General features: G+C 31.7%; 1 pseudogene; it reads left to right on the forward strand.

The window, feature by feature from the left end:
• The window catches only part of LOC149571342 (putative aspartic proteinase GIP2), a 46,819-nt pseudogene extending 33,419 nt beyond the window's left edge, over window positions 1-13,400 (forward strand).
• The last annotated feature ends 581 nt before the right edge of the window (window positions 13,401-13,981 follow it).

Raw genomic sequence — 13,981 nt, forward strand, 5'->3', positions numbered from 1 at the left:
TTGTGCTCTATGAATAGTTCTTGCACAAGCCAAGTGGATGAAAAACTATAGCCGTGCGACAATTTTTGTGATTGTGTTTACTTTTTCAACAATTCTTGTTATTAGTGTCCAATTAGGTGGGATGGAATTTGTGTAGAACCTCTCTAAATATTGGTGTCATGATTTTCCAATAATAGGATTGTTGAACTCGATCCAGGCAACATCTTCTTAGTGGGTTATGTAGAGTTTAAATATATTATCAACACCATTTACTAGACCATATTGTGTGTCTAGATTACCTACTATGAGCTCTATCAACATTTCTAGTTTTACTAAGATTTTGCTTGATAAAGATGCTTTCTTAGTGTGGTAATGGTTGTTGTCAATGGATATATCATTTTTGTCAATTGCTTCTAGTGTGTATAGTTTGCCAGGTAAGTAGTCTAGCATTTTGTTATTGTGGTCATCAAAAGCTGAATTTCATTAGAACAAATGAGGTAGCTTTGGATTGTTTGGTGGCAACCTATAGCAATTTATGTTCAAATAGTAGGTATTTGCATCAGTTTGTTCAGATGTTCTTGCACAGTTCAATGTTGAAATGAATTGCTTGTTAGTTTGTCTAACAATAGTGTGTAGCTCAAAATATATAACATTATCACTCTAAAATGTGTAGGGGATTATGTCATTGTCAATTGTAGGTTGTTCAAATATCCATTGATCGCAAACTGGCTGCGCCTGGTAGAAATCACCACAAAATATGATGTTGATGTTTCCAAATGATTTTATCTATGTATGTTTTATTTGTCAAAGCCTTCTATCAATGTTGTATAGAATTTTGGAGTCAATTAATGAGGTCTTGTCAATAAGAATAAGTTATAGTTGATCAAGGTGTTTGCTCAAATTGTCAAGTGTGTCTGAATCTAATGGTAACATTTTTGAAGAGCTATAGGGTAGATGAAGTATGGAGTGAGCAGTTGTGCCACCTACATTGAATGCTTCTTTTCCAGTTGAGGCTACTACAATAGCTTTGGGCTTTACTAGGTCACTCATACAAGACCTTTGCTATAAATGTTTTACCTATTCCAACTCCACCTGTCAAGAATAAGTATAATGACTTGTTTGGTTGTAGTTTCTTTTTCATGAGAACATCAATCACAAGGGCTTGTTGTTCTTTGTTTAATTGTCATTGTAGTTTATAGTACTCTTCAATTTTAAGCAAGAATGGATGATTTTTTTCTTTGAATGGTGGAGTTGTGTTCAAGTCTATTTGTTTCATTTTCATAATATACATAACATCAACAAGAATGTCATAATGGTCTTGTTCCATGCCTGTTGTGGTATGTCCAACTTTATATTGAAATATTGGGTAGTTATTAATATTTTGGTCTATTGCAACTTCATGTATGTTTCCCCATTCATCATCAACTTGAGCACTGAACTTTATTTCTATATCAATAATTTGCATTTTATATGTATTGTACACTATATGCTAAGAGTTGTGGCCAGCAAGAGATGTATTTTCATTATGCCTGAATGGTACATAAAGCATGACTTTTTCTCTGCAATAGTTTTCATGGTCAATATGTGGATTTTATTTCACGTAGCATATGATATATGGTTTATATTTCTTTTGTATGTTTTTTGGGCCTTTGTAGTAGTATGCAGTGTACTCAACCAATGATAATTTTTCAAATGTGTCTTGTCATTGTATGTATTTGTCTATTACAGATGCACACATGATGTTTTTAGAATTGTCATGTTTTTTTGCCAAAAACTTGGAGCTTTTTAGCATGAAGACTTGACATTTTAAAAGTGCAATGTTGATGAAGATAGTTCTTATTAAACATTTATGTAATGGCAATGACAGGGCAATGTGCATAGCTTGGCGAATAGACATTTGCTAATACTGGAGCAAAGTATTTCCTAGTTTTCTTATGTATTGTATTTTTTCATTATAGACATGTGTAGATTGCTTTTGTATCTATGAGAATACTAGAGACATGCTCCTATGTTGTTTTTTCATATATGAGCAACAGTATGATGTTATAGCATATGCATCTAGAATGAACTGTGTGTCTGTGTTTTCATACTATAAAGATGACACTTGCTTTGTGAATGCATCTATCCAAATGTCTTTTGGATCTCTCTTTAGTAGTATGGTTCTTCTCATTAATGTAAATTGTAGCATTGCAACATAATCTTCTTCATTCATGTTGATTCTATTCAAGAAATCTAAAAATGTGGTCTCATTTATATAGCGCTCATTTTTTAGTTTTGCAAAGAATGCTTTTATTTTTTCTTTCATCGTTGTATTTGCATTGTCTAATGGCTCTAGAATTGTTGTTCTTTTAATCAAGGGAAATGAAAATCCAAATTGATAGTTGGAGGTCCTCTATTTTTTGTAGATTCTTGTGTGGTGATGTCTTTGTACAGTGGCCAATGTTTAGTCAAGGAGTACCAAGTCACATGAGATGTACTTTTCTACAAAGTTTTCAATGTCTTCATTATTGTAACTACTGTAGATTGGTGCATTTTGTACCCATAATAAAAAATACACATGTTCATTTTCTCTATTTTAGAATTCTGTGACAAAGGAGTAGTCAATTACTTTGTCAAAAAGTGTTTTGTTTCTCGTCATCAATTTGTGAAATACATTTACTCAATGGAAAAAGTAATGACTGCAAAGAACTGGATTTTGCCTAATGCTTAAGTCTAAATTTTTTTCTTCTATTGTTTCAAATTTTTTGTGTTGTTTTTTTTTAGATATTGCTTCTAATGCTTTTCATAGTGGCTGTCATAAATGTTTAGCACTAGTTAATGTTACAAAGAAAGTTGGTGGGCCTAGCTGTCCAATCATTGAGAATATGTTCTTTCGACTATTTTCCAAGTAGTCTGATGATGTGCATATACTTTTTAATATTGTAAATCCTAGTGGTGAACATAATTTTTCTCCATATTGCTAGGCCCGCAAACATCTTTGGCAAATAGTTTTTTCCCTCTAAATTCAACTTTTCTTATACAAACCTATGCTAGCAATGATATTTGCTTAATAATGAACTTAATAGCTTTGAAAAAAATATTGGTTATATGTCATTGTCCTAATGCATGAGCTCCCATTTTACAATTTTTTGGTATAATAGGGTATTTGTAATGTCAGTTGGATATGGAAATCCATAGAATAATGTTGGAAAGTTCATTTCTTTTGAATGTGTGTCTTGAAAAATGCCCAAAGGCTTCATGCCTTCAGAAGGTGCAATTTCAATAATCCTTGAGTCAAAATTCTTAATTGATTATGCATCATTAAACTAATAAACCAATGATTCATTGATTGGCTCATCATCAGTCTCTAACATATCAATGTTTGTTTCTATATTTGTATCAATGTTCTTTTGTATCATGTGTTTTTGAATCTGAAGCAAAGCTTCCCAATCTTGGTTTATGCAAACATTTTCACTTTCATACAATAGAGTTTTTAATAAACTTGTCAATGCCTTCATGATGCAAGATGGTCTTACATTTCCTTGTGCATATGCATTTTTGTATTCTAATTTCTATTTTAGTTTAACTGCAATAGTTTTGTTGTCATTTATTTCTCTAGGCAATGCATGTTGTACTTTGTTAATGTCTACAAGTACATTGATGATTGTTCATCTTAAGCCAAATTGTGATCTTTTGAATCCTAATTATTTGACTTGTGTAAAAGCTATACATAGAAACACACGTATTTCTTCTAATGATGTTAACAATTGTACTATTTCTATTTGTGGGTTACATCTAATGTTCCAAGGCACAACTAGAGAAGACATTTTTCTTATCAGTATGAATTTTAGGCACTGTTTGCAAATTAATTTCCCAAATTGTAGTTTCTTTTCCGTACTTGTACCAAATAATAAGGAAAAAACATCAATACATGTGTTGTCTGTATTTTGTATATTCATTTAGAAATGTAAAGTTTTACAAAGGGTACATACATATGTTGGGGTGTCATTTATTGTTGTCAAATATCTTCTTATCAATGTCTAATTTATGTTCTTAGAAAATTGTTGTCTTCTATGTGTCTATATGTGTAAGATGGCCTTGTTCTTGGGTTCTTGTTGGTTTTTGCTATTGCATATTCTTTTCTTGAAGCATCGTAGTGAATATTGAGTCCTTTATTTTGTAGAATTGGATGGTATTGTTTTAGTGTTCTTTTTAGTACCTGATTTTAGTGTCATTGACTCACACACAAAGTATGTTTTTGTGTCAACTACATGGTGTTTTTGCATATTCAACTCACTTGCTAGTGCCATATGTTCTCCTCTTTGACTAGTGGCATTGTCCTTGGGTCCTTGATTTTGCCTATCACATATTGTATCCTTCAATCTTTTCATTGACCATTTTCTTATTATGTTTGTAGTGGTAGAAGACCTTGATCCTAATTTTAGTGTCATTAACCTACACACAGGGTCTATATTTGTGTCAACTACATGGTGTTGTTGCATATTCAACTCACTTGCTAGTGCCATATGTTTTCCTCTTTCACTAGTGATATTGTCCTTGGGTGTTTGCTTTTGCCTATCACATATTATATCCTTCAATCTTTTCATTGAGTATTTTCTTGTTATGTTTGTAGTGGCAGAAGACCTTATTTTAGCTGTTGAGCTTCTACAAGGTACAATATCCATATGTCAAATTTTTTTATCATGTCCTAAGATCACATATTGTTTGTTGTGAGTATTTTTTTTCGATATAACTAGCTGAGAGTTAGTATGACTTCTTTGGTTAACTACATGAAATTATTGCATGTTAATATCATTTGTTGTTGCCATTGCCAATTTATTCTTGTTTAATAAAGATGTTACTACAATTGAGAGCAAAGAAAATTTAACTCTTATTTAGGGCAACTGATATGAACTTTGTGAACAGATTTTTAATTTTTAAACATGTAATGATAGCAATTGTAGATGACATAGAAAATATGTGTACACAATTTACATAATTTCTATTTTCTTAAATTGAATTTTGTAGGCATGAAAATGCATTGCTCACCTGTTCAATTGAGCTATGATAATGTTTGGTTGCAAGGAGTCTGATGTTGACAAGACTATCAGAGTGGACAAGCACACACTAAAAAGACAAACAAAATAAATTAGTAAAATTATGTCATTATATTCAAATGTAAGGTATTTCTATAGCATAACTAAATGAATAGAATAATTATATGTGCATATAAATTTGCATTGTTATATGCACAATATTAGGCAATAATAATTAAAGTAGTGCAAGTGAAAATATAACAATTATTGGTAATCTCAAAGCTCTAAGAGTTGAGAATCTAGTAATTACTATTAATGTTAAACTGGAATAGGGGACTAAAGATTCTTGAAATTAGATTTTGGTCGGTTGAATATGCTTCAAATGATAATAAAGTATGGAATAAAAGGAATATATCAGATTTTGGATGGAAAAAAATACATCAATAGAATTGAATTATAATGATCATGTTATAAGTACAATTATGATGAAGTTTCAGATTTGAAATAAAATGGAAGAGGCAATCATGTATGAGTCACTGAGAATAGACGATAGGGAAAAGTTAAGGTTGTAAGTAGGCCACTCCAATGTTTGGTGGATTGCTGCAACTTTTGTCTATTTATGATTTTTCCTCAACTTTTGTTTCTATGGCAGGAAATGCATAAATGTTAATAGTTGGACATTGGAGGGTTTTGTCAAAGAAATAGTTGGAAAGCACCTAATATATTGTCTATTTATAATTTTTCTCCAAATTTTGTTTCTATGGCAGAAAATGTATACATGTTAATAGTTTGACATTGGAGGGTTTTGTCAAAGAAACTATTGGAAAACATAAAAGGAAACACAAACTAATGAACTCAATTTTGATGTTAAACTATAGTAGGCAACTCCATTTCCTCACCCGCTGTGTTCATTTTGGAATTTATTGGTTATTACAACCAATATGAAAGCCTTAGAATTCAATAGTTAAACCATTATTTTCAGAACATGAAAGTTGTTTTTCATCTAGAAAGGGAGAATCCTCTATTCTTCTCATTTTAGGTTGATGTTTTTAAGATGGAGAATCAAATCACACTTTTCATTTTGGAAGAAGTTTTGGAATAGCAAACTAGTTTAGAAAGAGAACCTTTAAATAGGCTTAATATGAAAATTTCAAGTGCCTGTAAAAAGTTTTTTCATTTCAAGCATGGTGGAGGACCTGGTGTTTCTTCTATAAAAGAATATTGCAAGGATTTGTTGTATAAAAAACATATACTTGAATTCTTTTATAATTTCATTGTGCCAATATTCCCGCCCATGAGAAATATTAAAAAAATGATGATAGACACAATTCTTATGGCTAATAAATTAAAAAGTTATATAAATAAAGCTAACAAGATTCTATATTTATTTTGTACCAAAATTTATATGAGAATTGATACTAAAAACTGAACATTGATAATGAATGATTAAAATTGTATATGATCTATTATTTAAAAAAATTAATAATTTTTTATATACAATCTAATGTAAGAAAGATAAGAAAATGGAATAAAGTAGTTTAGATCCACCTTAAAACCTAAATGAAATTGTTTGAATCAAACCTTACCAAATTGATAATGGAGGATAAAAATAAACCACATTTCAATTATTGTAAAATTGTTGTTGGATTCCAAAAGGATTAGACAAGATGAAAGAAAAAATTCTACAGAGTTAAGAGCCCTGCCATTAGGAGTTTCTATAGGCAGTCACAGGTAATGTCATATAGTTACTGAAGATTGATGGATTCTAACAAATTTCACACATTTTCTTAACTATTTTGGGACCAAATTTGAAAACTATTATTTATTATTTACTGGCTCATTTGAAATCATATTAGCAAATTCAAATGTGATTAGAGTCAAATTTATTTTTGATTTCTCTAGCAACAACCATACAACTTTCATTCCTATGTATGTTCTCACCTTCTTCATTATTTGTTTTAGCCCCAAAAACACCAATCTAACCATTATTATTTAATGAAGAGGGAAAACAAAAGACTCAGGTAGAAATTGGATTCATTAAGCCCAAATATCTCATTCTCATATTACCTTAAAGGATATATGTGAAACTTATATTGTATAATCCAAACAATTACATATTATAGACAAATTTGTAGATACTTCACAATTCCATCCTAAAAGAAAAGAGGAAAAAGAAATATATGCTTCATCAAATAAAACTCAGCAATTTTTAGAAGTCCCCATATTTTCTTTAAAAAAATCCAGCATTGACCAAACATTACAAATTGCCTTTAACATTTTCAGGCAAGCAAATACTAAAACTATTCATTTTTGGGTACTGAAAAAGATGAATGTTCAATACTTGGAATATTTTGCATTAAAAAATATAAGGTTCCATGGATTTCTTCACTACTGGAGTTGAGGATGAATTAAATTTTTTATTTTGGCTAACATGTTTTTGCTCTTGTATTATCTTGGATTTGCACAAGTATTGTTAACTAGGATTACTAATTTGTAGATGGAAACCAAAATAACTTGAAACAAAAAGCTAAACAATAAGATTATACAAAATGGAATGAAATACATGAAAAGAGTGATTCTGATACTATAGATGCAAGCTTACCAGTAGGACAAAGGTCTTTTATTTATGTTGATTAAGTGCTCAATGTAGATAGAGTGTTTATCTGGCATTGAAATCAAACAATAGAACATTCCAAAAATGGACAACAATAGAAATTTCGAGAAATGACTGTTCAATTTTTTAAAAAGCATTGATTCACAATAGAACAATAGATAAGTCACTAATTAATACATCAAAAAAGCCATAGGTTTAAATGAACCAGATAAAAAAAAATTGAAATGTGTTTGAATGAAAAGATTCCATGCAAGGTTCTATGCTAACATCTGTATAATTACTAAAAGAGTCAATACTCGATAAATGTGCTACACAATATCTTTGTTAGAATAAAAACTAAAGCATCAACTATCATACAAAAAATCTTAAACTACTTTAAAGTGATACAAAATATAGTTCATTTTTATTCATTTTTCATGATAACAAAAGAAGTTGTATTCAGTAGAACTGTTGATGTATTGCTTTCTAAAGTAAGACAAAATATAGTTGTTTGTTGTTCGGTTTTTGTGATAACAAAAGAAGCTCTATTCAGTAGAATTGTTCATATATTACTGTAGAGTTATACAAAATGCAGTTGTTTGTTGTTCATTTTTCATGATAACAAAAGAAGCTAAATGTTGATACTATGTAGCTAAAAGGATCAGAACATGGACTGTTGATGAAGCTGAAATTTGACTGGCTAAAGAAAAATTTGTTTGATATAGTTGTGTATGTTGTTGTTAAGTCCATGGACCATATTTTTCCTACAATACGAAAAGATGAGAAGGTTAGCAATCTAAAAATAAGGAAAAGAAAGTATGCAAACTAAAAATGAGTGGAATGTTCACTTACCATGGTGGTTTCTATGGTGATTGAGAGAATTGTATTGTCCATTGCTAGTGTGAATGTGCCATGTATGTTGAACTTTCACATTATGTAGATGACTGTAGACATTTTTATTGTGTACTAGTTGAAGTGGATTTTGGTAAGCTCTAGGAAGTTTTCCTCAAATAGATTTCCATATAGGCAATAGTCAAGAATGTTATCCTCTATTTCAATGACATATTTTAGATAAGATTGGAAATTGAATGTTGTGGTTTTGCCACAGTTGGTGCAATGAATCTCTCCTGTGCTTGTGCTTGGGGATAATGAGACTGTTTGTTAACATATTGTGCATAGTGGTTGGTATGGTGTTTGGTGGACATTATTTGTTTGTAGTGTTCCTATAACCTAAAAGTGAATAGGAGAAATCAGTAAATGTATTTGTAATTTCTTGAGTCTTGTACATATTAGCCTACAATGTGTGTGTGTGTGTGTTATATAATTTATTACTTGCAACTTTGTTTCTGCCAGATTTTGCAGTGCTATTTTTGTGCATTGATCATTGAGTAGATTGATAAATGTGGATTGGCTTGATTTTAGTATTGTTAAGCCTCTTGGACCACTAAAAATTACATTTTTTAGTAGTAGTAGCAGTGGTGTTGGTTTTGTAGATGATGCGTAGATATCTTGTAGATTTTTGTACGAATAGCTATGGTTTTGGAAGATTCCAAGATATGATAATGAGTAAGCTGTTAATCAATGGAATTAGTTGAGATTGTACAACATTTGTAGGAAAATAATTTTAATTTTGAAATCTATATCTTACAGTTGTGGTATCGGAAGGGAGCTCTCCATATTTGATTTATAGCTACAACTGTTATGTTGTTTGCTGATGGGATGTGATAAGAATGCACAGGCTTCCAATTAGATATGTATTTGGTGACTATATTAGCTTCAAGATTTTTGTGTCCGGTGTAAGCTTTTTTTGCTTGCATACAGTAGTAATTTTCTAAATCTAAGTTTCTGAAGTGAGCTATAAGCAGTATTCGGCATCCCCTCTTTCAAAATCTAATTTTTTGTTTATCTTGAAGTTCTCTATGCAAATGCTTGTGCTAGGAGTTAGTCAATGCAAATATTTTTCAATCAATTTGTTGGTGATGTTTATTGTTATATAAGTATCCATCTACTTCATGCTTGTTTATATCCTTTATGCTATGTATTGTTGCATCACTTTCTTGCGATTGATTTGACCTAGTTCATTCTCTATCTATGTTCTAGTATAACTTAGCTAGATCTTTAAATAGACATCATATTAACAACTTATAATTTATTTTTGATATGTCCTTCTAAATAAATCTTGTAGTTTCATCAATATGTGACCTAATTGGGGTTTAGATCTTTCTAGAATACTTAGACAATCAAATCAATGATTCATATTCATTCTCCCTTACCAATATTCATTTACTTATTTTCATTGGTTAACATTTTTGCATTGGGATCTAGAAGATCATACATCAATCCCAATACATCTCACCTCAACATCTTCTCAATCTTCATAAACTTTTTCTTAGCTCAGTAGGATTCAAACACATATAATTGTGTACATTTACAAACTTTAATATCCATCTTGTAATGCTCAGTAAACACTAACTAGTCTTCTCAGCAAATATGATGTCCCTCAGTCATATACATGCTCAATCATAACTATGTTCGGTTATCATATTATTTGGTTATCACTCATACTTGTTGTAAAATAGGTGCATCCTTTAACAATTGTGTTGTTGTTGATTTGGTTATAGGATTCTCTTCATCTACTCTCTCATTTCCCTCCATAACATCTTGATTCATGTTCACATAATCATCTAGATCTTTCTTAGTGATATCAACAATTGTTATTATTTTTATTGTGCCCTACACCATTTGTGAAATATTATCAATCACTTCATTAATTGTGTCCATTATATCTTCACTATTAAGTTGTATGTGCTCTTGTGGCTCTGAACCAGTCTTGCAAAGCTTTACAGCTATTGAAGATGATTAATCACAGATGTACAACACTACAAATAAGAGTATTAATGGTCGTAACTATTGATTTTAGATGTAGAGCTTATGTGGGATTTGATTTGAACTGACTTAAACTTTAAAGAAAATTATTATTAATAATTTATTTTCACTTAATAGTGTTTTGTACATATCTAGGTAGAATAAGCTTGGGAGAACAATCTTATAGGCTCTTCCAAGCATCCCGCAAAAATATCTATCGATCCCATTCCCAAATTCTAATTTGCTTTATGTAATATTTCAACATTTTTTTCATTAGATAATTTTAAAAAAAATCTTTAAGTTTTATTATAATTTTAAGTGGTTATGGAGAGCGCCACTTTTGAAATTGTTTCTTTAAGAAATACAAATTTGTTGCATTCTAGAATATAATTTTTTTCTTTTTTATTCAAATAAAATTGATGTTTAATTTCATATAGGTGAAAGTAATATTCAAATAAGAACTATTTGAAGTCTAGTTTGTAGAGAAATCTAATATTTATTATCATTCATATTAGTGAAAGTAAGTTTCAAATAAGCGTCACATAGTGGCTAAGTACTTGTCTTTAGTAAAGTAACAATATAATTTAAATTTAATTTATGTATAAGAAAAAAAAAATTTAAAATATTTGAAAATTTTATTATAATTTTGAGTTAAATTATTTTAATCAATATTAAAAAGTAATATGTTAATAATTTCTATACAAATTAAATTAGTGAGTTCAAAATGGTAGCTTAATTTGTGAAGTGTAAATATTAATTTAATTATGTTTTTAAAATAAGATTCAAATTTTTTAAATTATAAACATTAAAAAACTTTAAAATTTAAATGACATTCTTTAATGTTATTAAAAATTATTTGATTCTTCTAATATAGCACATCTAATTGATTATTAAATATTTTTATATTGTACAATTATTTTATAATGTTGTAATATATATAAAAGTGTCTTGTATTTTAATATGAAAATTATTTGTAATTGTTTAAAAAAAATTCAAATATAAAGATAAAGAAAATAGTGGTGATAAACAAGGCTTAGAATTATACTCTATAAAAAATCATATCTCCCAACTTCTGCATATAAATTCAACCAATTAAAACATAGAAAATTAATATGTAAAAATGGAAAAGTTAAAAAATTGTCATATAACTTTTTAAAATATAATATTTATATGAAAAAAACAAATAAAATGAATTATCATTTAATAACTTGTTAATGTTAAGAATCCATAGTTAGCCTATGGGCAAGTACTAATAAGAGTCATTTGAAACTCAATTAAAAATTTGGAAAAAATATAATAGTTTGAGTTCTCCAAAGTTGAAGATTGTATGAAAAAGAATTTAAAATTTTGTAATTATTTGAAACAAAATATTTATTTATTAGATATCCTTAGATTATATTAAGAATTTTACCTAGACTTAGATATCTAATTAAATTTATCGCTATATTATCTAATTTAGAGTAGTAATTAAATACAATTCTACCCTTATTTGTAACATTGAAAAGTCCAAACGTTCCAAACGTGGGCGTGCTAATCCGAAACATGAGAGATGAAATAAACAAATGAAAGCTCGACGACGAAACCTTAATCCTAGAATATGTCCCTGCTAAATATAATCCTATTTATACCAAGCCCAATCCATGTTGCTTCACATTCGTATCCATTTCTTCTTCTCATCACTTGTAAGATTTTCTTAAGCGAGCAACAACATGTCAGCTGCGTAGTTTACAGCTTCCGTCCATTTGTTCTTCTTCTTGTCTCTTCTAATCTGTGCTTCACTCTCAGATGGAGCAACGACATCTAGTAAACGGCCAAATGGGCTTGAGTTGAAGGTCACTCGGGAGTCAAAAACTCTGCAATATGTGACTGAATTCGAGCAAGGGACGCCACTGCAGAAGAAACTTTTGACGGTAGATCTGGGAGGAGATCAGGTTTGGATTCAATGTGAAGGCGGCGCTTATAACTCCTCCACCTTACGACCAATCGGGTGTCCCTCTGCTCTTTGCTCGGCTGCTGGGGGCTCGTGCTATAACCGCACATGCACCGCGTCCCCTTTCAACAGCATCGCAATAGGTTGGACAGTATGGCCAGACGGCGCAAGATGTGCTGGCCATCTCTTCCTCGATCACACTGCCCGATTCACCTTCATCTGCGCTCCAGTCGAGATGCTCTGCGGAGTTCTTCCCCGACGTGTCGTTGGTATGGCGGGGCTCGGCCATGCTCCACTCGCTCTGCCCTCTCTCTTGTCCGCCGCCTTCTCTTTCCCTCACACCTTCGCCATCTGTCTCCCTTTCGGCAGTGCACCAGGCGCCCTCTTGTTTGGCAAGGTGCCCTACCACTTTCTTCCGGGGAACACAGACGTCTCTCAGCGCCTTACTTACACTCCTCTCATCAAAAGACACGCCACTTATCAAAGCCCGTATTTTATCTCTGTTAGAGGCATCCGAGTGGGTGGAAAGAATGTCGCTCTCAACTCCACCAAATTGAAGGTCGACAGCCAGGGCATGGGCGGCACGGAACTCACCACCGTGTTTAAGTACACAACTGTTGACAGATCTGTGTATACAGCCATTCTCTGGGCTTTCGTGAAGGAAGCGGAGGCGATGAGCATCTCCCGCGTGGCTGCTTGGAAACCATTTGAAGCCAGCTTTGATGCGAGCACCGTCAAGTCCACCAGAGTTGGGCCGGGTGTACCGCCCATAGACCTCGTGTTGCACAACAGCAAGACGATCTGAAGAATTACGGAGGCAAATTCGTTGGTGCGGGTGAGCGAGGGAGTTTTGTGTCTGGCATTCGTTGAAGCGGAGTAGTGGCGTACCTCTACTATAATGATCGGAGGGCACCAGATGCAAGACAATCTGTTGCAATTCGACTTGGCCGATTCTTGACTTGGATTTTCTTCCACCTTGCTCGGGGTGAACACCACGTGCTCCAACTTCATCTTTTAACTTCACTTCCGCTGCTTGAAATCCAAATGGTTTCTGTTTCTTTCGATTCATGTGTCTGCGATCGCAAGGATTCTTGTCTCGGATGACGCGCTGAATCCGTACCTCGTTCGTTTTTCTTGATTTATTAATTAGTTTAGAAATTACAGAAGCACGGTTCTGGGAGTTTTAAATTAATTAAATCAAACAAAACAGTCACATCAGGTGCATTTCTTCGGCTATTTAGCCACGGGCATTATCTTCCAAACTGTTCTCTTTCGTATTGTTTTGAACTTGTGCTTTGAATCCTAGTATTTTGGATCTTAATGTCTGCTTCACAAATTTGAAGACTATTTCTATTCTATGGATTGTAACAGATCTGTTGAGTGGATTTACACCTATTCCCTTGATCTGATAATGGTTTATATTCTAATGTAACTTATTCTTCTATTTCAGAATATAAAAGATGTGTTTTGTCTTATTAAAAAAAAAATTAACTTTACTTACACTGCTTGAAATCGACATGGTTTCTGCTTTCCAGAACATAGATATTCTGTTTCTTTCAATAAATAAAATGCGTCTGTGTGCTGAGTTGTTTTAGTTGG

This window comes from Cupressus sempervirens, chromosome 2 (genome assembly GCF_028749045.1).
Source record: "Cupressus sempervirens isolate cs-2001-9-10 chromosome 2, ASM2874904v1, whole genome shotgun sequence".
NCBI classification, from domain to species: Eukaryota; Viridiplantae; Streptophyta; class Pinopsida; order Cupressales; family Cupressaceae; genus Cupressus; species Cupressus sempervirens.